General features: G+C 46.3%; 1 protein-coding gene across 1 annotated transcript in view; it reads left to right on the top strand.

Moving 5' to 3' along the window:
- Positions 1-24,408, top strand: part of BRINP3 (BMP/retinoic acid inducible neural specific 3) — a 932,759-nt gene that overhangs the window by 619,406 nt on the left and 288,945 nt on the right. The window lies entirely within an intron of this gene.

Genomic DNA, 24,408 nt, shown 5'->3' with positions numbered 1-24,408 from the left:
TGCCTGTTAGGAAGGAAAAGCCTTTTTAGAAATATGCATTGTGATTGAATATGAAGAGCTCTATAAAATCTGGCAAACAAGACACCAAACCACACCCTGAGACAAAGTACAGCAAAACGTCTATCTTATAATTTACCAGGATGAATAATCCAGTAACAAGCAACTGCTTCGGAAACAAGCATTGGCAACGCCAATAGATCTCGCCTATGCAAGAGGTTTTGGCTTTGGCAATGTGTTTTTACTATGTTGTATACCAGTGTCGTAGCTTGGAGTTGCTGGAGTAGAGTATCATAAGGTGAAGTAGGGGGTGTAGAGTGTCATAGAGTTGAGTAGAAGGGAGCAGAGTTCAGTGGTTCCGTGGCAGAGTGTTGTAGAGTACAGTGACTTAGACTGGAGTGTCATAGAGTAGAGTGGCATTGAGTGGAGTGGAAATGGGTGGAGTGAATTAGGGTAGTGGGGTGGATTGGAATGGAGTAGATTAGGATGGGTTGGATTGAGTGGAGTGGGTAGGTTGGATTGGGTAGACTGGATAGGGTGGATTGGATTGGAGTGGGGTGGATTGAAATGGGGTGAGGTGGATTGGATTAGGGTGGATTGAATTGGGATGGATTAGATTGGTTTGGTGTGGGTGGTTTGGATTGGAGAGATAGGACTGGGGTGGGGTAGGTTAGATTAGAGTAGCATGGTTTGGAGTGGGTACATTAGAATGAAGTGGGGTGGATTGGATTGGACTGGAGGGGGTTGGCTGGAATGGATTAGAGTGTGGTGAATTGGATTGGGGTGGACTTGATTGGAGTGCGGTGGACTGGACTGAAGTGGGACGGTTTAGATTGAATTGCAGTGGAGTAGATTGGAGTCTGGTACAGTTGGGTGGATTGGTTTGAAGTGGGGTTGACTGGATGGGGTTAATTAGATTGGTGTGGTGTGGTGTGGGTTAGATTGGAGTGGGGTGGATTGAAATCAGGTACAGTGGAGTACTTGGATTGGATTGGGCTGGGGTTGTGTGGGTTGGATTGAATTGGGGCCGGGTGGAGTGGATTAGAGTGGGGTGGGTGACATTGAGGTGGGGTGGATTGAAGTGGGGTGAAATGGATTGAGTGGGGTGAATTAAAGAGGTGTGGATTGTGGTGGGGTAGATTGGATTGGTGTGGGGTGAAGTGAATTGGAGTGGAGTAGATTGGATTGCAATGGGGTGGATTGGTCTCAAGTGAGTTGGATTGGATTGGGGTGGAGTGGAGTAGATTGGATTGGGGTGGAGTGGGGTGGGGTGAACTGGATTGAGCTAGGGATCGGGTTGGGGTGGATTGAATAGAAGTGTATTGGATTGGGGTGGGGTGGATTGGAGTGGATTAAATTGGATTTGGCTGGATTGGATTGGAGAGGGGTTGACTGGATTGGAGTGGGGTGTATTGGATTGGGGTGAGGTGGATTGGATTGGAGTGGGCGGATTCGAGTGTGATGGATTGAAGTGGGGCAGAATGTTTTGGACTGGGCAGATTGTTTTGGATTGGAGAGGGGCAGATTGAGGGGCAGATTGTTTTGATTGAAGTTGGACAGATTGGAATGGAACACATTGTTTTGGATTAGAGATGTGCAGATTGAAGTGGGGCAGATTGTTTTGGATTGGAGTGGGGCCTATTGAAGTGGGGCAGATTGTTTTGGAGTGGGGTTGGGTGGACTGTGGTGGAATGGTTTGGAGTGGGGAGGATTGATTGGTTTTGGACTGGGCCAGATCGGAATTAGGCAGATTGATTTAAATTGGAGTGATGTTGATTGTGGTGAATTTGATTGGAGTGGGGTGGAGTGGGTGAATTGGATTGGGGTGAAGTTGATTGGATTGGTGTGGTTTGGATTGTTGTGGAGTGGAGTGAGGCACTGTGGTGGATCAGAGTGGAGTGGATTGGGGTGGAGTCAATGGATGGGGTGAGGTGGATTGGGATTTGAGTGGGGCTGATTGGAGTGGGTGGATTGTGTGGGACAGATTGTTTTGGACTTGAGTAGGGCAGATTGTTTTGGATTGGAGTGGGATGGATTGGATTGGGGTGCGATTGGTTTGGATTGGAGTGGAGCAGATTGGAGTGGCCAGACTGGAGTGGTCATATTCTTTTGGATTGGCATGTGGCATATTGTCATGGGTGGATTAGAGTGGGGCAGATTGTTTAGACTGGAGTGGGGTGTATTGGAGTGAGCAGATTGGACTGTGGCATATTTGTTTGGATTGGAGTGAGGCAGATTGCAGTTGGATGGACTGGAGTAGGGGTGATTATGTTGGATTGGGATGTGGCAGATTTGAGTGTCATAGAGTGGTGTGTTGTAGGGTGGAGTAGCATGGAGTGGGGTCGGATAGGCTGGAGTGGTTTGAGATAGTGGGGTGGAGTGGATTGGAGTAGATTGGGTTGGATTGGATTGATTGGAGTGGGGAGTAGAGTGGGTGGGCTGAATTGAGGTGGATTGGATTGAGTTGGGGTGGATTGATTGGTTGGCAGTGGGGTGAACTGGATTGGGTTGGGTGATTGGATCGAGGTGGGTTGGGTTGGGTGGGGTGATTGGAGTAGGTTGGGGTGAATTGGAGTGGGCTACATTGGAGTTGGCTGGATTGGGGTGGGTTGGATTGGAGCAGGGTGGGGTGGATTGGAGTGGGGCAGATTGAAGTCAGGGTGGAATGTTTTGGATTGGAGTGGGGCCGATTGTTTTGGACAGGAGAAGGGAAGATTGGAGTGGGCTGAATTGTTTTGAATTTGAGTGGGGTAGATTGTTTTGCAATGGATTCGGGCAGATTGGTATGGGCCAGATTGGAGTGGGTCAGATTGTTTTGGACTGGAGTGGATTGCAGAGGGAATGGGCTGGATGGGATTTGGGTGGGTGAATTGGATTAGGGTGAGGTGGATTGGATTGGAGTTGGGTATATTGGTTTGAGGTGGATTGGATTGGTGTTGGGTGGAGTGCAGTGGAATGGAGTGGAGTGGAGGATTGGGGTGGATTGAAGTGGGGAGAATTGGGATGAAATGGGTGGTTTGGGGTAGGTGGATTGAATTGGAGTGAGATAGTTTGAAGTGGGGCAGATTGAAGTTTGTGGATTGGCGTGGGGCATATTGTTTTGGTTTGGAGTGGAGCATATTGTTTTGGATTAGACTGGGGGAGATTGGGATGGGATGGACTGAAGTTGGACTGATTGATTTGGAGTGGGGGAGAGTGGAGTGCGCAGATTGGAGAGGGTAGATTATTTTGGATTTGAATTGGCAGTTTGCAGTTAAGTGGATTGGGGTGGGGAAGTTTTTTTTGTATTGGAGCGGGGTGGATTGGAATGGGCAGATTTGGGTGTGGCATATTGTTTTGCATTATAATGGGGCAGATTGGACTGGGATGGATTGGAGTGGGGCAGATTGTTTTGGACTGGAGCAGATTGGAGTGAGGTAATTTTGGGTGGCAGTTTGTGTTGGATTGAAGTGGGGCGGATTAGACTGGGGAGGACTGGAGTGGGGCAAGTTGGATTTGAGCAGATTGAAGTGGGACAAATTGGAATGGGGCAGATTGTTTTAGATTGAAGAGGGCAGATTGTTTTGGACTGGAGTGGGGCAGATTATTTTGGACTGGAGTAGGGCAGATTGATTTGGATTTGAGTGGGACAGATTGGAGTCGGTCAATTTGTTTTGTATTGGAGTGGGGCAGATTGTTTTGTATTGGAGTGTGGCTGATTTTTTTGGATTGCAGTGGGGCAGATTGTTTTGGATTGGAGTGGGGCAAGTTGTTTTTGCAATGGAGGGGGCAGACTGGAGTGAGGCAGATTGTTTTGGATTGGAGTGGAGCAATTTGGAATGGGGCAGACTGTTTTAGATTGGAGTGGGGCAGTTTGTTTTGGAATGGACTGAGGCAGATTGTTTTGGATCGGAGTGGGGCAGAGTAGAATGGGGTAGATTGCTTTGAGTTGGTGTGGGGCAGATTAGAAGTGCAGAAGATTGGAGTGGGGCATATTGTTTTAGAGTGGAGTGGGACAGATTGTTTTGGATTGAAGTGGGGCTAATTGGAATGGGGCAGACTGGAGTGGGGGGCAGTGGGAGGATTCTAGCGTGGTGGATTGGAGTGGATTGCATTGGTGTGAGTTGTTTGGATTGGAGTGCAGTGGATTGGATTGGTCTGCAGGGGACTGGATTGAATGGGGTGGATGGGTGTGGGTTGAGGTGGGGTGGATTGGCATAGATTTGAGTGGGCGGATTGGGGTGTACTGTATGATTACGTGTTAAAGCATCATTTCAGAAATACACATACGAAAGAAACAATGTCGCTTTGCAATATTTAGAACAGTGCACACAGGGCAAAACCAATAGAAAACATTAGTACAAAGTGAAAAAAGAAGACTTGGCAAAATAAGAGAAAGGTAACTGTAGAAAATAAATCTTTGCAATTTGGTTTGTCCTAATGGGAAAGTTTTTGCCAGTCACATGCCTTCTGTTTGCATGCCACTAAAAGTTAAAAAGAACATAATAGTACCTAAATCACTTAGGGAGAAGCAGACATCCACTGGTTGAGTTGAATCAATCAGTTCTTGGTCCCTGCTTCACAGAGAGGAACAGAAATGATAGTAGGCTTGCAGTGACAAATTATGAGGCTGTAAAGAAGAATGCCAGGCAAGCCATCAAATGGACAACAATTGGTGGCTACAAGTCAGTTTTAGGTCACAGCCTACAAAACAGCGCAGCTGTGTGGTTTACAAAAGACGTCTTGGAGGCTTTCAGAAAGTTGATGAAGGAATGCATTGCGTGCGTTGATTACCATTGGCTTTGGGGTTTGTAACTGAATCCTTCTGGCTTTCTATTTGCTGGCTTTATTTACTTTAGGCTTTCCAGATTCACTTCATCTGTCCTGTTGCCTAAACTGTGTTTACTGTATTCTTCAACAAACTCACTTTTTATTAACAGGCCTTTCAAACTTGTTCTTATCTTGTCACATTTGCTGTGCATTCAAAGACAGAGGTAAAATGTCATGCTCTTTTTTCCAGGGAGCTTTAAGTTTAATTTTCTTTCTCTGACTTCAAAGTGAGAGAGTTTATGTGACAATTCTGCTGTGTACCCATGTAAAGCAAGAATGGATATTCTTTTTTTCTAGCACACATTAAACAAAATAGATGAACTGTGCTGGTTTTTCAGAATATATCAGAATCGGTACACATGAGGCACATTTTAATTGTAATTCTGAAGTGTGGTTTAAACAAATAAGTGAATATGATCAAAACACATCAACACAGTAGGTGATGACATTTGCACACATTAATGTTTATGTGCAGTAAAACTGTATTTCGGTGCAAATGTAATGACAATTTCAATTGAAATGTGTTTATGTAATGGGCGTGCGCTACCACACCATTTCTCACTGCAATCTACCCCATTACACCCCAATCTACTGAACTCCACTCACTTCTATCCCAGTCTGTTCCCATCTACCCCATTCTACCTCACTCAACTGCAATCCACTCCAATCTACCACGCCCCAGTGTACTCCAATCCACCCCATTCCAATGTAGCTCAATCTAACCAACTCCACTCCAATCTACACAAATCCAGACCAATCTATCCTACTCCAATCTACTCCACTCCTCTCCAATCATCTCCACTCCAATTAACCAGATGCCACTCCAAACTCCACTGCAATCTAGCCAACTACTCTTCACTCTATTTTGCCCCACACCAATATACCCCACTTCAATCTTCCCCACTCCAATCTGCCACAATCCACCCCACTCGAATCTACCCCACCCCACTCTACTACACTCCATTCTACAACACTCCACTCCCCTCTTCCCAAATCTACCCCACTCCACTTCATTCCAATCTACCCCACTCCAGTCTACCACAGCCTTTCTCCAATGTGCCCCAATCCACTGCAATCTAAGCCACTCCACCCCAATTTATCCCACTCCATTCTGTCCCACCCCATTCTACCCCAATCATACCTCTTCAATCAACCTCACTCCAATCTACCCCTCCAATCTACCCCACTACATTTCAATTCACCCTACTCTAATCTACCCAATCTACCCCACTGTACTCCACCCTAATCTACTCCACTCTACCCCAATCTATCCAGCTCCAATTCACCCCACCCCACTTCAGTCTATTCCACTCCACTCTACTCCATTCTACCCCACTCCAATCTACCCCAGTATTTCTATCCCAATCTACCACACTCCATCAAACTCTGCCCAGTGTACCACACTCTTCACTGTAATCTACCACATGCCACTCAAATCTACCCCACTCAAGTCAAATCGAACCTACTCTACCTCAATCAACCCCACTCAATCTACCATACCCCAATCCACTCCAAACTACCCAACTCCAATCTACTACATCTATTCTGCACCACTCCAAACTACATGGCTCCAATCTACCCGACTCCAATCTACCCCACTCTACTTTAATGCACCCCAATTCACCCCAACCAAACTATCCTGCTCCTAGCTATTTCCCTCTAATCTATCCCACTCCACTCCATCCTACCCCATCTCACTCCAGTTTACCCTGCCATCATCCACCCAATCTATCCCAACTCCACCCTAATCCCCCCCACTCCACTCCAATCTACCCCACTCCACTCCAATCTACTCCTACGCACTCTAATCTACTCCTCTCCACTCCAATCTACTCCACCCCACTCCAGTCTACCCTACGCCACTCCTATCTACTCCACCCCACTCCAGTCTACCCTATGCCACTTCAATCTAACCCAATTCAATGCACTCCACTCTTAACAAATGTACCCCACTTTGCTCCAATCTACTACACTATAACTCACTCCACTCTACCCTTATATACCCCATTCTGAATAACCCTGCTCCAATCAATCCCAAACTACCCCCACTCCAACCCAATCTACTCCACTCCAACCCAAATCAATCTACCCCACTCCAATCTATCCCACTCCAATCAACCCCACTCCAAACTATCTCAGTCTACTTCATTCTAGCCCAATCTACCCCACACCACCCCATTCTACTCCAGTCTACCCCAGCCTATCCCGGTCTACCCCACTCCTTCTCAATCTAATCTACCCCACACCACTTCAATCTACCCCTCTCCCCTAGTCTATCTCACTCTACTCTATCGCACTCCACTCTACCAAAATCTAACCTACTCCACTTCACTTCAATTTACCCCACTCCAATCTACCTCACTCCACTCAAATCTACTTTATTCCAATCAACTGCAGCTCATTCGACCCCACTTCACCCCACTCAACCTCTCTGCAATCTACCACACTCCACTGTAGCCCACCCTACTGTATCCCACTCTACTACCCCATGCCAAGCTACCCACTTCACTCCAGCCTACCCCTCTCCAAACTAACTCCAAACGACCCCACTCCAAGTATCCTTCTTCAATCTACCCCTTTCCAATCTACCCCACTCCATTCCAATCTACCCTACTCTAATCCACTCAATCAACCCCACTCCACCCCAATCTACCTCACAACACCCCACTTTTTTACAATCTTTCTTACTCCACTTAAATCTTGATTCCAATCCAATCTATCTCCACACCACCCCACTTTACCCACTCCACTCTACCCAATCTATCTCTCTCCAACCTACTCCACTCCAATCCACCTGCTCCACTCTAATCTACCCCACTCCTATCTATCTCACTCCACTCTACCCACTCCAACCTAATCTGCCCTACTCCACTCAATTCTACTCCACCCCACTCCGTCTACCCCATTCCATTTCAATCTACCCCATTCCAATCTACCCCAGTCTAATCTACCCCACTGCACTCTAATCTACCCTACTCCAATCTACCACACTCCACTATAATCTACCCCACACCACTCTCATCTACCCCACTCCAGTCTATTGCACTGCACTCTAAAATACCCCACCCCGATCTATCCCACTCCACACTAATCTACCCTACTCCAGTCTCCCCCATTCCAATCTACCGGAATCTACTGTGCTCTACTCTTCCCCAATATACCCCACCTCATTCCACTACAATCTACCCCAATGTATACCTGTACAATCTACCCCATTCCACTCCAGTCTATCACACTCCATTAATCTACCCAACTTTAATCTACCATGCTAATCTACCCATCTCCTGCACTCCAATTCACCCCAACCCACCCTACTTCATTCTACCCCACTCTACTCCCACTCCACTCTACACCAATCTACCCCTCTCCACTCTACCCCCAGGCTATTTTACTCTACTCCTGTCTAACCCACTCCAATCTAATCGACCCCACTCCACTTCGTGCCACTAACGCTTAGCCATGCTGAACAGTAGCCACACTGGTGTATAACATGGCTAAAACACAATTGCATTGGCGAGACCTATTAGCTTTGTCAGTGCTTGTTAACAACAGAGCCTTATAAGTGAGACTTATGCGCTAGGCTTGACCCTAAAAAGGAGCAAAAATCAAAGACAGATAATATCTAAGGTGAGCAATCATGTGATTAAATATAGGGAAATTTAAAGCTGAACCACACATTCTTCTCAGATTAAAGAGTAGAACAGGAAATTACTGCACATAAGAACGGAAAAACACCATCTTGAACATGGAAGCTCTGCTAGCAAGCTCTGCTAGCACAATTCATGCTGACATTTTTTGCACTACGCGAGTCCACTGTAATATTTCCAGCTACTTGGATCCATGCTGACATTTCTATATGTATTGGATCAATGCTGACGTTTCCTCATGTTACTCAGTCAGATGCATACCAATATTTCCACATGTTAGTCAAACATACTCAGACATTTCCACATGTATCTCGGATCCATACTGACATTTTCACATATTATTCAGATGCACACTGCCGTTTCTACATATTTACTCAGATTCATACTGACATTTTCACATATCACTCTAGTCCATGCTGGCACTTTCATATTAAACAGGTCCATGCTAACATTTTAAGACACCACTAAGGTGCCAGCTAATATTACCTTATATTACTCAGGTCCACACTGACATTTTTATATGTCATCCAGTGCATTCAATATTTTCACGTATTACTCAGATGCTCACTGATTTTACACGTTACTCAGATCAACATAAATTTTATGTTTCCTCTCTTGTCAGTCCAATTTTCCTATTGCACAGTTGTCAAGAAAGCTGCTGGGGTCTCAGGAATTAGTAAATGTGACCACGTAGTTGCCACTCTCATTCGGTCATATTTGCATAGGTTGCTTTAAAGAGATAGCATACTATGAAAATGAACATATCCTATTGCTATCAAAGATGTATTATGGGTGAGTGATGAGATAATTTACAGATGTAACAGCGGTATTCCACCATCTGTAGTGACAAGGAGATTGATAGAGGAGGCACACACAGATCCTATGTGGATTACAAGAATTTAAGATGATTTTTGAGAGTTTTAGTGAATGGAGATGGACCTAGAAGTGGTGAGAATTGTGAGAGACGGTCATAAGTGTTTGGTTAGTAATTAATTTGGGAATGCTCAATACTTTAGTGTCACCATGTAGGATTTATCCAAAGGTCCTTAGCATACAATGGAATGTTTCAGAGTAAATGTAATCCAACAATGCTCTTAACGGACAAAAGCGTACAACTGATTACATGGGAAATGAATGATTTCCTCAATAGCATTAAACAAAAAATGAGATATCACATACAATGTCGCGGCTAAATGAATGAATGAGAGTTTGAATGGTACACTGAAAGACGTATTAGTTATAGTTATGAATGCAGGAAGAGATTGAAAACAAAGATTAAGTGTGTGAGTTGAATTCACAAATGGAGAGAGAGACAACATCAGCCTAAGCACATCCTCCCTACAGTTTACATATTTACACGACAAATTCTTAGGTTTTATGTCTAAAGGGGAACCTCTAGGTTTATATCTTGCAGGTATCAAAAGATATTTCGAGAAGTTGCCTCGCTCAAAACTTATTGTGGCATGCTTCATCATTGGCAACCTATCCACACCATGGTGGGTGAATACCACTTTGACAGACTCAACTAATAGTGAGAGTTTCCAAATAAGTTGTTACTGGATACGATGCTGAGGCTAAACAAATGAATGAGAGTTTGAATGGTACACTGAAAGAGTATTAGTTATAGGTCTGAAAGCAGAAAGAGATTGGTAACAAAGATTAGGGGTGTGAGTTGAATTACCAAATGGATAGAGAGACTAAATCAACCTAAGCACATCCTCCCGACAGGTTACATACTTACACAAAAAATGTTAGGGTTTTATCACTAAAGGGAATCCTTTAGTTTTTGTGTTTTCTTTATATCTCGCAGGAATCAAATGATATTTGGAGAACCTGCCTCGCCCACAAATGATTGTGGCATGCCTCATCATTGGCAAACTATTTACACCATGGTAGGTGAATACCACTTTGACAGACTCGATTAATAGTGAGAATTTCCAAATAAGTTGTTACTGGATGACAGCAGGAATCCAGATGTATGATAAACTCATCTTAGGCTATGCCCTCAGATGATGTTTTGGACAATTGATCAAGGTCAATGGTTCAATGGTTCATCCATCCAGAAGATTTACCAGCATTTTTCAGCCACGTTAAACTCCCTAACGGGTCTACGGTCTTCTTCAGGTCTCCTACAATCTTTGGGGGTTATTCTAACTTTGGAGGAGTGTTAATCCGTCCCAAAAGTGACGGTAAAGTGACGGATATACCACCAGCCGTATTACGAGTTCCATAGGATATAATGGAGTCGTAATACGGCTGGTGGTAAATCCGTCACTTTTCCGTCACTTTTGGGACGGATTAACACCTCCTCCAAAGTTAGGATAACCCCCTTTGTCTGTTGTGCATTTGTATCATGCAAATCAATGAAGAATAAGGAGCTTACACCTGTTTTCCCCTTTGTTCTTGTGTCTGCAATAGTATTTTGTAAAAATAAAAAGAATAATAAAAATAAAACAGAGTTGTTGTTAAAATGTTCTATCATTTCAACCTAACACATTGACCCAAACTGTGGACACTGCAAACTAAAAGCACTATGATTGTGTATCGATGTACTGTGAGATTGATTAAACTGCAGCGAAACTGCACACATGATCATGCAATTATCAAGTAACTCACAGTCACTCTGATTTATCACTATTTTAGGTTAACTCATGGCATACATGTCATGAGCGGGGTAGTTTCCAGTAGTCACACACTTAGGCATATACAATGTTAGTGTAGCAGCATTTTCACATTGTTGTAACATCAGTAATACACCATGTCCTTTGTATTAGCCAAACATAACACAGTGATGATACATCAAGATACAGACAGTGCTATGCAAGTGGACACACATATAAATAAAGGCTATGTCAACCTAAGCTGTATATATATTACTTTGAGTGGGATTATTATCAAAATATGGTATGGCCCACTATTGGCAAAATGCTTGTAAGCATAATATTTAAGGCATGTATAAAGAAATGCCTCTTTTTGCATGATCATCCCCATTTTTGTTGTAGCGATGCTGCTGTTTTTTTACTCTCTGCAGAGGGACTCTACTAACTAGGCTCCAGTGCATGTACTCGTATCCCTAAAACATGTCAAAATTGACTATAGTCCAAATTGGCCCAATTATCCTTCATGTGAGCCCATAATAATGGTAATGTATGGTACAAAAAGTTACACCACTGTTAGACACCAGCACATATTTTACCCTAACAAAAGAGACAATGCAAAACATGACTGTAGGCATGCCACCAGTAACCTGACTGTGCAGGTATAAACTGCCCATTTCACTTGCCAAAATAACCCATTTACAGGCCTAACTTGTCATTTTAAATATAAATAGGCCACTCTTATGTAGGCCTTAATCCTGAATAAGGACAGGTACAAGCTATTTCAAATTGGAAGGTGTAAAGATTAATGTAGAACATGTCCTTACAGAGACAAGGTCCCAAAAGTTATTTTCACTCTAGAAGTGTGAGCTCTCCCATACAAAAACCATTGGGAGTTAATATTACATTTAAATAACGTTATCTCCACTGAGTACCTAGATAGAAAGTTAATTTTTGGACTTTTTATAATATTTATTACAAATCCAATTCATTTGGTAAATTCAGGTTTGTGCTGCATATTTTACAAAAGGTACTTTTAAAAAGTCACCTTTAACCTGCCTACATTCCTTAGAAACCCCTGTGCTTGAGCATTCAACTAGCAATCAAAAGTTGAATAGCTCCTTGATGGGGTGTGAATTGTCTCTCAGTGCTAAGACAACGGCCCTTGGTGTGAAGAGAGGTTGCCTTTCCCTTGACAAAATGTCCTGTGGGCAGATGTAGCCCACACCAGGGCCTGCTTCCCTTTTTTCTTTTAAGCAAGCCATGTTATAATCCTATGTGGAGAGGAGATGCCCCCTGGAACCAATTTTGAGTGAGCTCAGAGGAGTGGTGGTTCATATCCCTGGTCACACCTCTAGAGTTGACACACAAGCTCTAAAGAGGGCAAGAAAGGTTCTGTCATGGTGGGTTAAGGTAGAGAGGGGTGCTACACTACTGTTTGCCATAGAGCACATAGGCACCACTGTAAAAGTTGGAACTTTCCCCTTATTGGTTGGGGAGGGGCCAGGAGTCACTCCCATTCACCAGCTAGTGTCAGAAATAAAAGTGGCACACCTGGCTACCTTGTTCAGAATGCTACTAGATCTGTGAAAAACTAAAGAAAGGTTGTCCCTTCTGTTGAGACCTTTGAGAAGACCATAAGGACTGAACCTGCTCAAGAAGTGGGTTCCAAGTGTCAGTTGGCGGACCTCTGGTTAAGCTGCTGGAACATCAATAGCTACAAGAAGGCCAATTTCCTGCAAAGACCTACTGACCAGTTATAACCAGGCCTGCCCAGGATCTTGCTGGTGGCTTCCATTTGAGTGAGTCCTGACTACCAAAATTCTGTTCCTGAGTCCCAGGAACCGTCGGCTAGTGTCATAGTGTACTCCTTCTGCCTAACCATAAAAGCTGGGACTTAGAAACTTTTAGAAGATTTTTTGTCAGGAAAACCAACACAAGACCTGGACCAACCTGACAATAAGATCTGCTGAAGATGCATCTCTGGTAGGTCTGACTTTTATGCAGCCTCCTACGTTCTCCTTTCAATGTCAGAATATGTTGATTCAGAGATTGATTAATCTCCATTCTGAGGCTCCCTTAATAATACCCCTGTGTTAGAAATGGGGTTTTTGGTTGGCAGTTAGGTTGCCCTCTGTCCAAGCAAGAACCCTCACTCTAGTCAGGGTAAGTCACACACAATCCAAAATCCGCCTGTGCTCACCCTCCGGTAGCTTGGCACGAGCAGTCAGGCTTAACTTAGAAGGCAATGTGTAAAGCATTTGTGCAATAAATCATACAACACCATAGTATAACACCACAAAAATACACCACACAGTGTTTAGAAAAATATAGAATATTTATCTGGGTAATTGTAGGTCAAAACGATCAAAGTTGCAATACGAATTTGTAAAGATATCACTGAAAAGTGATATTAAGAGTCTTTAGGTCTTTAAAAAGCAATAACGTGTCTTTCAAGCACAGAGTACCTGGTTTCTGGTGGGAAATCTCCTCAGAGGGCCACAGGAGAAGAGATGCGTGGAAAAAGGGGTGTGTGCGTCGATTTCTCCTCAGCACACACAGACTTGCGTCGTTCTTTTCCACGCGGGGAAGTCGGGCGTCGTTTTCCGGCGCGCAGACAGTCTCTTTTTGTGGATCGCGGGGATTACCAGATGTCCCGGGTCTGTGCGTGGATTCTCCTGCTTATTTTCCGGCTGCGCGTCGTTCTGCGGGACTGCGCGTCGAAGTTTCGATCTCACGGTAGGCGTCGCGTCGATTTCTCCTTGGAAGTCGGGCGGCGTTGTCCTTGCGAGGCCGTGCGTCGAAATTTTGGTCTCACGGCAGGCGTCGCGTCGATTTCTCCTTGGAAGTCGGGCGGCGTTGTCCTTGCGAGGCCGTGCGTCAAAGTTTCGCACTCACGGTAGGCGTCGCGTCGATTTCTCCTTGGAAGTCGGGCGGCTTTGTCCTTGCGAGGTTGTGCGTCGAAGTCTCGATCGTCCCGAGGGCGTCGCGTTGATCAGCGTCGGTGTGCGGCGTTTTTCTCGCCGCTAAACAAGCTGTGCGTCGAAATTTTCGGCGCACGGAGCGTCCACGTGAAAGGAAGAAGTCTTTTTGGTCCTGAGACTTCAAGGAACAGGAGGCAAGCTCTATCCAAGCCCTTGGAGAGCACTTTCACAGCCAGACAAGAGTTCAGCAAGGCAGCAGGGCAACAGCAAGACAGCAGTCCTTTGGAGAAAGCAGACAGGTGAGTCCTTTGAGCAGCCAGGCAGTTCTTCTTGGCAGGATGTAGTTTCTGGTTCAGGTTTCTTCTCCAGCAAGTGTCTGATGAGGTAGGGCAGAGGCCCTGTTTTATACTAAGTTGTGCCTTTGAAGTGGGGGTGATTTCAAAGAGTCTCTAAGAAATGCACCAAGTTCCCTTTCAGCTCAATCCTGTCTGCCAGAGTCCCAGTAGGGGGTGTGGCAGTCCTTTGTGTGAGGGCAGGCCCTCCACCCTCCCAGCCCAGGAAGACCCATTCAAAATGCAGATGTATGCAAGTGAGGCTGAGTACCCTGTGTTTGGGGTGTGTCTGAGTGAATGCACAAGGAGCTGTCAACTAAACCTAGCCAGACGTGGATTGAAGGGCACAACAAGTTTTTAGTGCAAAGAAATGCTCACTTTCTAAAAGTGGCATTTCTAGAATAGTAATATTAAATCCGACTTCACCAGTCAGCAGGATTTTAGATTACCATTCTGGCCATACTAAATATGACCTTCCTGCTCCTTTCAGATCAGCAGCTGCCACTTCAACAGTGTATGAGGGCAGCCCCAATGTTAGCCTATGAAGGGAGCAGGCCTCACAGTAGTGTAAAAACGAATTTAGGAGTTTTACACTACCAGGACATATAACTACACAGGTACATGTCCTGCCTTTTACCTACACAGCACCCTGCTCTAGGGGTTACCTAGGGCACACATTAGGGATGACTTATATGTAGAAAAAGGGGAGTTCTAGGCTTGGCAAGTACTTTTAAATGCCAAGTCGAAGTGGCAGTGAAACTGCACACACAGGCCTTGCAATGGCAGGCCTGAGACAAGGTTAAGGGGCTACTGAGGTGGGTGGCACAACCAGTGCTGCAGGCCCACTAGTAGCATTTAATCTACATGCCCTAGGCACATGTAGTGCACTCTAATAGGGACTTACAGGTAAATTAAATAGTCAATCATGGATAAACCAATCAATAGTACAATTTACACAGAGAGCATATGCACTTTAGCACTGGTTAGCAGTGGTAAAGTGCTCAGAGGTCAAAAGCCAACAACAACAGGTCAGAAAAAATAGGAGGAAGGAGGCAAAAAGTTTGGGGATGTCCCTGTCAAAAAGCCAGGTCCAACATGACCCCCCACCAGCCTAAAGCCAGGGGAGAACAATCACTATCCTGATGTACTTCCCTGTTTGAGGCGACAGAACAAGGACCCAGGCCCACAACAGCAGGGGCATGCTCCAGTTCTTCGCCTTCCTGACTCCAATTGGATCCCTCTGTCCATACTCTCAGGGCCCACTAAGCCCATCCATGGGGAACCTTTCTCCTTTCCTGCGGATCCCATCTGTGCAGCACCTAACCTTACATTGCTCACAGATGTATCCCAGGAGCAGGATAGTACCACCCGGACCAACACAGTGGTGTTGCCCATTCTATCCCCGGGGTGGGACACTTGTCCCCTCCCCAGGGATAACTCTGTCCACCCGGACAGCAAGCCACAGTGACTACTGACAGCTGCCAGGGATGAGAGCCAGGCCCCCGGCCTCTCAAAGCTCTCCAACCACTGTGGCTGTGGAGAGTGGGGGGCGGTAGCCCCAGGTGCTGGGCACCCTTTAACCACTCTCCCTTCCACCAGGTCAGGGATGACAGCCTGGACCTGGTCCTCCCCTCTGGGGCTTTGTACCCTCCCTCCTGGAGCGGTACCCCCAGAGTCCAACATGGCCAGGGGGCTTACAGAAGTCGCCCTGTACCATTCCTCCACCAGTGCAGGGCTGTTAACCTGCCAGTGGCCCTCCAACCTGGGGTCTGTACCTTCAGGTTGGACTAGGGCCCGGGGTGAGGCTTCCCTCCCCCTGCCCTCCCTTCTGGGGTCCAGCACCCTCCAACTAGGAGTGGCCTCCTCAGAAGACAACATGGTAGGGGCACTGTTATCAGTAGCCCCTCCCGCCAGGTCCGGGGGGACACCCTGAACCTGGTCTTCCAGCCCAGGGTCTGTACCCTCAGACTGGATCACCGCCTGGCAAACCAGGACTTCCTGGGGGGCACACCTACCCCCCACCAGGTCAGAGTTTAACCTCTGCACCTGCCCATTCAACTCAGAGTCACCACCCTGAAGTTGAACAATTGCCTGGCACGCCAGGACTTCCTGGAGGGCACACTGACCCTCCACCAGGTCAGAGTTTAACCTCTGCACCTGACCATTCAACTCAGAGTCACCACCCTGAAGTTGAACAATTGCCTGGCACACCAGGACTTCCTGGAGGGCACACTGACCCTCCACCAGGTCAGAGTTTAACCTCTGCACCTGACCACTCAACTCAGAGTCACCACCCTGAAGTTGAACAATTGCCTGGCGCACCAGGACTTTCTGGGAGGCACACCTACCTCCCACCAGGTAGGGTTTAACCTCTGAGCCTGGTTCCCCAACCCAGGGTCACCACCCTGAGGTTGGGCAATTGCCTGGCACGCCAGGACTTTCTGGGGGGCACACCTACCCCCCACCAGGTCAGAGTTTAACCTCTGAACCTGGTCATCCAACCCAGAGTCAACACCCTGAGGTTGGACAATTGCCTGGCACAGCAGGGCTTCTTGGGAGGCACACCTGCCTCCCACCAGGTCAGAGTTTAACCTCTGAACCTGGGTATCCAACCCAGAGTCAGCACTCTGAGGTTGAACAATTGCCTGGCACGCCAGGACTTTCTGGAGGGCACACTGACCCTCCACCAGGTCAGAGTTTAACCTTTGAACCTGGTTCTCCAACCTAGGGTCACCATCCTGAGGTTGGACAACTGCCTGGTACACCAGGGCTTTCTGGGGGGCACACCTACCCCCCACCAGGTCAGAGGTTAACCTCTGAACCTGGATATCCAACCCAGAGTCACCACCCTGAGGTTGAACCATTGCCTGGTATACCAGGACTTTCTGGGGGGCACACCTACCCCCCACCAGGTCAGAGTTTGACCTCTGAACCGGGTTAGCCAACCCAGAGTCACCACCCTGAGGTTGGGCAATTGCCTGGCACCCCAGGACTTTCTGGGAGGCACACCTACCTCCCACCAGGTCAGAGTTTAACCTCTGAACCTGGCCATCCAACCCAGAGTCGACACCCTGAGGTTGGACAACTGCCTGGCACGCCAGGACTTTCTGGGGGGCACACCTACCCCCCACCAGGTCAGAGTTTGACCTCTTCACCTGGTAAGCCAACCCAGAGTCACCACCCTGAGGTTGAGCCATTGCCTGGCATTCCAGGACTTTCTGGGGGGCACATCTACCCCCCACCAGGTCAAAGTTTAACCTCTGAACCCGGTTATCCAACCCAGAGTCACCACCCTGAGGTTGAATCTTTGCCTGGCATGCCAGGACTTCCTGGGGGGCACTCTCACCCCCCACAAGGGACACGCCGTCCCCAAGGGCCACACAAGAGTCTGGTTGGCGCAGGTCTCCCGACATCTGCCCATCCGGCAGAGTCTGGGTTTCCCCCAAACCAGAAACGGTCTCACCTGGGTCATTCCTGGGGGGCTCTGCTCTCAGAGCTGACCCCTGACTTTCAAGATCCTCCACTGGGGTCTGCCACCCCCTCTCAACCCTATGTCTGGACTTCTGCACCCCCTCACTAGGAGTGGTACTGCCAGACACCAGAACTGTTGGGATGCTGTCTACAGTCATCCCCCCAAGTTCTTCTGACACTGCGGGGCTTCCCTCAAAAGGTGGCCCTACGGTACAGGTTAGGCTCTGAGACCTACCTGGGACACTACAATCCTCTCCCACCTCGCTTGGTCGGAAACCACCTAGACCACTCCCTTCAGGAGCACCCCCAAATGCCTCTTCAGACTCTCTGGTACTCACCCAAAAGTCTGCCTCCACTGTAAGTTCCCTGGGGTCAGAGAACTCACACTCCACCTGGTGTTGGCGTAGCTCTGGAAAATAAGGACCAGACATATGCTCTCCAGCAATTACATCACTCTGCCCTTCACATGTATTAACCACAGTACCCTTCACCCAACCACCTAGTAACTCAGCCTTGGAAAAGCACTCTACATCACCCTCTTGAGACTGGTGAGACAGTTTCTGTCTGTCCCTGACACTCAACCCAAACTCTTCTGGGATGTCTCTACACTCTATATCCAGGACGTCCACCAGGGGGGAACCCTTTTCTCTGTCACTCTCTGCTAGAGTCAGTAAAGTGTCCCTCCCCCCAGTAGGAATATGACTCCCTGTGCCAGTTCCCCAATCCTTCTCAGGGACCCTGTGCATAACGGGAACTACCTCATACCCTTGAACTGCCTGGGGTGTGTCAACTCCCTTCTTCAAGTTGGGCACCACATCTCTGGGCTTGTGCCCTTCTTCAGCAGTACTAGATGCAAGATTTTTGCTGCCACCATCTGAACTGGACTCAGCCCTTCCGGCCTCCAGTTTCAGCTCTTTACAGCTCAGCTCTTGAGCTGCAATCTTTTCTTCTTCCAGGGCTAAAAGTCTTTTTGCCTCAACCTCTGCAAGATACTCCTCTAATTGTTGCTCCTGTCGCCTTTGACTTCGGAGCCATTAATCTATTTCTGGGTCACTGTCCAACTCTGAGTAGCCTTCCACCTCATCTGAGTAGTCTTCCTCCTCATCTGAGGGGTACTTAGTCATTTGGTTTCTTGCTGCCTCTCTCTCTGCCCATCTTTCCTCCCCCCAGACTATGTAGTGATGGAGCATCTCCGCTTTAGTAGATCTCCTTGCTACAGGAAGGCCCCATTGTCTGCAAAGCTTCCTTAGGTCAGCCTTAGTGAGGTGGTCAGTACGAACAAAGAATGAGTAGGTAAGCAATCCCATTTTGATAAGATCTTATCAGCAAAAACCAAAATCCAAAGTCCAAAATATCAATAGTATATCCAGGAGGACATCAGAGAACCAAGAGCCAAAAAAAGATGAAAAATCAAGTTGACCTTCCACTGTGGGTAGGTAGTGAAATACTTAGCTACTGTATGTCACTGCACAAACACAAGTCCTATCCTCACCGCTGATCACCAATGTTAGAAATGGGGTTTTTGGTTGGCAGTTAGGTTGCCCTCTGTCCAAGCAAGAACCCTCACTCTAGTCAGGGTAAGTCACACACAATCCAAAATCCGCCTGTGCTCACCCTCCGGTAGCTTGGCACGAGCAGTCAGGCTTAACTTAGAAGGCAATGTGTAAAGCATTTGTGCAATAAATCATACAACACCATAGTATAACACCACAAAAATACACCACACAGTGTTTAGAAAAATATAGAATATTTATCTGGGTAATTGTAGGTCAAAACGATCAAAGTTGCAATACGAATTTGTAAAGATATCACTGAAAAGTGATATTAAGAGTCTTTAGGTCTTTAAAAAGCAATAACGTGTCTTTCAAGCACAGAGTACCTGGTTTCTGGTGGGAAATCTCCTCAGAGGGCCACAGGAGAAGAGATGCGTGGAAAAAGGGGTGTGTGCGTCGATTTCTCCTCAGCACACACAGACTTGCGTCGTTCTTTTCCACGCGGGGAAGTCGGGCGTCGTTTTCCGGCGCGCAGACAGTCTCTTTTTGTGGATCGCGGAGATTACCAGATGTCCCGGGTCTGTGCGTGGATTCTCCTGCTTATTTTCCGGCTGCGCGTCGTTCTGCGGGACTGCGCGTCGAAGTTTCGATCTCACGGTAGGCGTCGCGTCGATTTCTCCTTGGAAGTCGGGCGGCGTTGTCCTTGCGAGGCCGTGCGTTGAAATTTTGGTCTCACGGCAGGCGTCGCGTCGATTTCTCCTTGGAAGTCGGGCGGCGTTGTCCTTGCGAGGCCGTGCGTCAAAGTTTCGCACTCACGGTAGGCGTCGCGTCGATTTCTCCTTGGAAGTCGGGCGGCTTTGTCCTTGCGAGGTTGTGCGTCGAAGTCTCGATCGTCCCGAGGGCGTCGCGTTGATCAGCGTCGGTGTGCGGCGTTTTTCTCGCCGCGAAACAAGCTGTGCGTCGAAATTTTCGGCGCACGGAGCGTCCACGTGAAAGGAAGAAGTCTTTTTGGTCCTGAGACTTCAAGGAACAGGAGGCAAGCTCTATCCAAGCCCTTGGAGAGCACTTTCACAGCCAGACAAGAGTTCAGCAAGGCAGCAGGGAAACAGCAAGACAGCAGTCCTTTGGAGAAAGCAGACAGGTGAGTCCTTTGAGCAGCCAGGCAGTTCTTCTTGGCAGGATGTAGTTTCTGGTTCAGGTTTCTTCTCCAGCAAGTGTCTGATGAGGTAGGGCAGAGGCCCTGTTTTATACTAAGTTGTGCCTTTGAAGTGGGGGTGATTTCAAAGAGTCTCTAAGAAATGCACCAAGTTCCCTTTCAGCTCAATCCTGTCTGCCAGAGTCCCAGTAGGGGGTGTGGCAGTCCTTTGTGTGAGGGCAGGCCCTCCACCCTCCCAGCCCAGGAAGACCCATTCAAAATGCAGATGTATGCAAGTGAGGCTGAGTACCCTGTGTTTGGGGTGTGTCTGAGTGAATGCACAAGGAGCTGTCAACTAAACCTAGCCAGACGTGGATTGAAGGGCACAACAAGTTTTTAGTGCAAAGAAATGCTCACTTTCTAAAAGTGGCATTTCTAGAATAGTAATATTAAATCCGACTTCACCAGTCAGCAGGATTTTAGATTACCATTCTGGCCATACTAAATATGACCTTCCTGCTCCTTTCAGATCAGCAGCTGCCACTTCAACAGTGTATGAGGGCAGCCCCAATGTTAGCCTATGAAGGGAGCAGGCCTCACAGTAGTGTAAAAACGAATTTAGGAGTTTTACACTACCAGGACATATAACTACACAGGTACATGTCCTGCCTTTTACCTACACAGCACCCTGCTCTAGGGGTTACCTAGGGCACACATTAGGGATGACTTATATGTAGAAAAAGGGGAGTTCTAGGCTTGGCAAGTACTTTTAAATGCCAAGTCGAAGTGGCAGTGAAACTGCACACACAGGCCTTGCAATGGCAGGCCTGAGACAAGGTTAAGGGGCTACTGAGGTGGGTGGCACAACCAGTGCTGCAGGCCCACTAGTAGCATTTAATCTACATGCCCTAGGCACATGTAGTGCACTCTAATAGGGACTTACAGGTAAATTAAATAGTCAATCATGGATAAACCAATCAATAGTACAATTTACACAGAGAGCATATGCACTTTAGCACTGGTTAGCAGTGGTAAAGTGCTCAGAGGTCAAAAGCCAACAACAACAGGTCAGAAAAAATAGGAGGAAGGAGGCAAAAAGTTTGGGGATGTCCCTGTCAAAAAGCCAGGTCCAACACCCTGTCAACAAGGACCTGATCGATGCCGAGGGCATCCAGGACACAAAAACTCAAACTTCACCCTATCTTTGTCAATGGCCACATTTGGACCCTGCCCTTTTCTAACCCTTTGCTATCAAACCTTGGTTCGACTTCAGCCTGCTGCCATTGATACCAGCAAACCTATCATCGACCTGTCAATGTCCAAGCTGTCTTTCTTAAAAAAGAAGGTAACTCTTTGGCTTGTTCCAATCCCACCCTTGTATCTGACTGGTGAATGACTGCAGTCACCCCTAACTTGTGACTTTGCCCGGGTCTAGTGCGACCAGAAGACCACAGTCGATGCGTAACTTTTTTTGGCACTATTTTGTTAAAACATTTTAAAAATCACATCTTCAGTTTTCTAGTATTGTTGTTTTTTCATTTGGTATTATTTTGTTCATTAAAACAATCTCTATATTTATAAATTGGAGTGGGATTTGTATTGTGTTGTGTTTTCAACTTGTTAACGACTTTGAAGCTTGTAAATGCTTTACACATTTTTTTAAGCCTATCTGCTCTGTGCAATAGCTACCAGGGCTGAGCTCAGGTTCAAATTACTGTACCATTGGCTGGACCCAACAAAAATAGTGATAATATTGCTTCTGGTTGACTAAGATCCCCTCAACTAACAATCCACTATTTCATATCATGCAATGGAAAAACATCACAAACGGCTGATTCTTATTCACCCCAATTAATGGCTTTTAATTCTGTTCAAGGAGTTTTGTCAAACGTTCTGATAATCTGTGCCATAACCCACGTGAGTGATCCATATTTGGTGTTAATGTTAATTTTACATAATTGCTGCATATACTCCTCAACAGTATAAGTCATGCAATCTTTCATGCAGCTTACGGTCTGTGCACATCTTTTAAAATGTATGTTGTTCCTGGGACTGCATTGTTAACAGTGCAGTGCTGGTGGTAAAAGGGGGGACAATTATTCTGGAATTTTTCTGTGAGGATTATAAGGAATATTTCAGCCTGTCGTTTTTACTGAGTGTTTTTTAAGTGGAACTGAACTTCCAGGAGCTGCCATTTTTTCTCCTTGGCTTTCATTTTTTTTCCAGACTGCCATTTCAGTCAGACTGTGAGCACTTATGTGCAGGCAACACCTTGCCTAATTAAGATGCATTGATGTGTGGCTGAGCTGACAGCACACCAAAGACCTGAAAAAGGCAAGCCCATCTATGCTCGTCTGGCATACTATTAGAAGCACTACACTCTATCTGCAATTCCTTTCTGTCTTTAGGGTTGGTTCCCTATGACTGGAAGAAAGTATGTGTGATACTTCTTAAAAAATGACAGCTGATCCAAATATTCTCATTAACTAATGGTACCTTTTACTGCTTTCATTTCCAGTTAAAATATTAGATAAGCATGTGAACTCTATTTTAGTATGCTATTTTGAGGGTCATGATTTGCTAGATCCAGCCCAGTTCAAGTTCAACACAATAATGGCATGGAGGCGGCATTGGTCTCCGTCCTGCAGGCAACATGAGGAACTTTGTGGCCTTGGTATTATCAGATTTGTTCTCTGCATTCAACAGTCTCCCAGAAGATACTGATTTTGAGTCTATCTAAAAACATTATAAAGGGTGAAGCTCTGATGGTGTGTGCCCTATTTGGACAACATAGCTCAGGAAATTCATCTTCCACCGTATCATTCAAAATTCTGATGTACTAAACAGGGGTGCCCTTTGGGTCTGTCATGAGTCTCACTTTATTTGATATCTACTATTCACCTTCTTGGGTTAGTCTTGATATCTCTGGATCCAAAGATGCACGCATGGTATGACAGTTTCCATCAATGCATCTGCAAAGCTACAAACTGGCTGCTCAGAATTCCCTCAAATTCAAAGAATATAAAACAGAAGTACTGTTCTGTGCCGTTAATGGGATTCCACGGGGACTGCTGTTCCTGGCCTCATCATCCCAACTTTCCACAGGCAGGTTCCTCTACAGTCAGAAAGCTTGGTTTATTTTTTGATAGTGCTCTATCTTTGACTGTACACATAAATAGGCTGGCTTCGACCTACTTTTCATTACCTTAAGTTGCCTGGAAGCTTTTACCATTGCTTCTGACTGAACACAGACCTTTGATTCTTCAAGCTACTATACTTAGGGTCTGATTTAGAGTTTGGTGGGTTACGTCATATTATGATCTCATTATATCCAATTGGAATTGTAATAAGGCAGACAAGTTATCTGCCACGTTTGTGATGGAGAAATCCATCGTCCAAACTCAAAATCTGGCCCTTAGTTGGTTACACTATGGTAATTCTTTGATTCTGTGAGCTTCAGACTCTTTGATGAAACATCTTATTTGTATGCAGAATGCAGAATGTGAGTCATCTGACCCTGTCACTACCACAAATTTCACCTGCCTCCTCTGTGTTGAAGAAACTACACCGGTTACCAGTAGCTAAGCAAATTATTTTCAGAATCTCTCCATATTGTTCACAGGATCCTGTTTACTTGAAGAACAAGTTTACCAGCAACTGTCCTGGCCATCTGCAGCAATCAGAAAAAGCCAACCTTTCAACACAACAAACATTCATACTCTCTCGGTCGGGGTCTGAGGGTTCTTGGTGCAACCTTGTTTGGAACAGCCTGCCTATGTCTCCACAACTGTGAACCTCATCCCAGTCAGTTTAGAAAATCATTTAAAACCTGGCTGGTCACTCAGCAAATGTTTTTGAGGAGGGATGTCGTACAGTTAAGCCTCAGTGCCAGGATGCCTTTCAGGCAAACAAGCGCTTTAGAAATTACAATTAAAATAGTAATAACAATCACAATTGTTAGAAATTGGGTTTTTGATTGGCAGTCAGGTTACCCTCTGTCCAA

This window comes from Pleurodeles waltl, chromosome 4_2, assembly GCF_031143425.1.
Source record: "Pleurodeles waltl isolate 20211129_DDA chromosome 4_2, aPleWal1.hap1.20221129, whole genome shotgun sequence".
Lineage (NCBI taxonomy): Eukaryota > Metazoa > Chordata > Amphibia > Caudata > Salamandridae > Pleurodeles > Pleurodeles waltl.
Note: the sequence above shows the minus strand (reverse complement) of the source record. Positions and strands in the feature narration are given on the sequence as shown.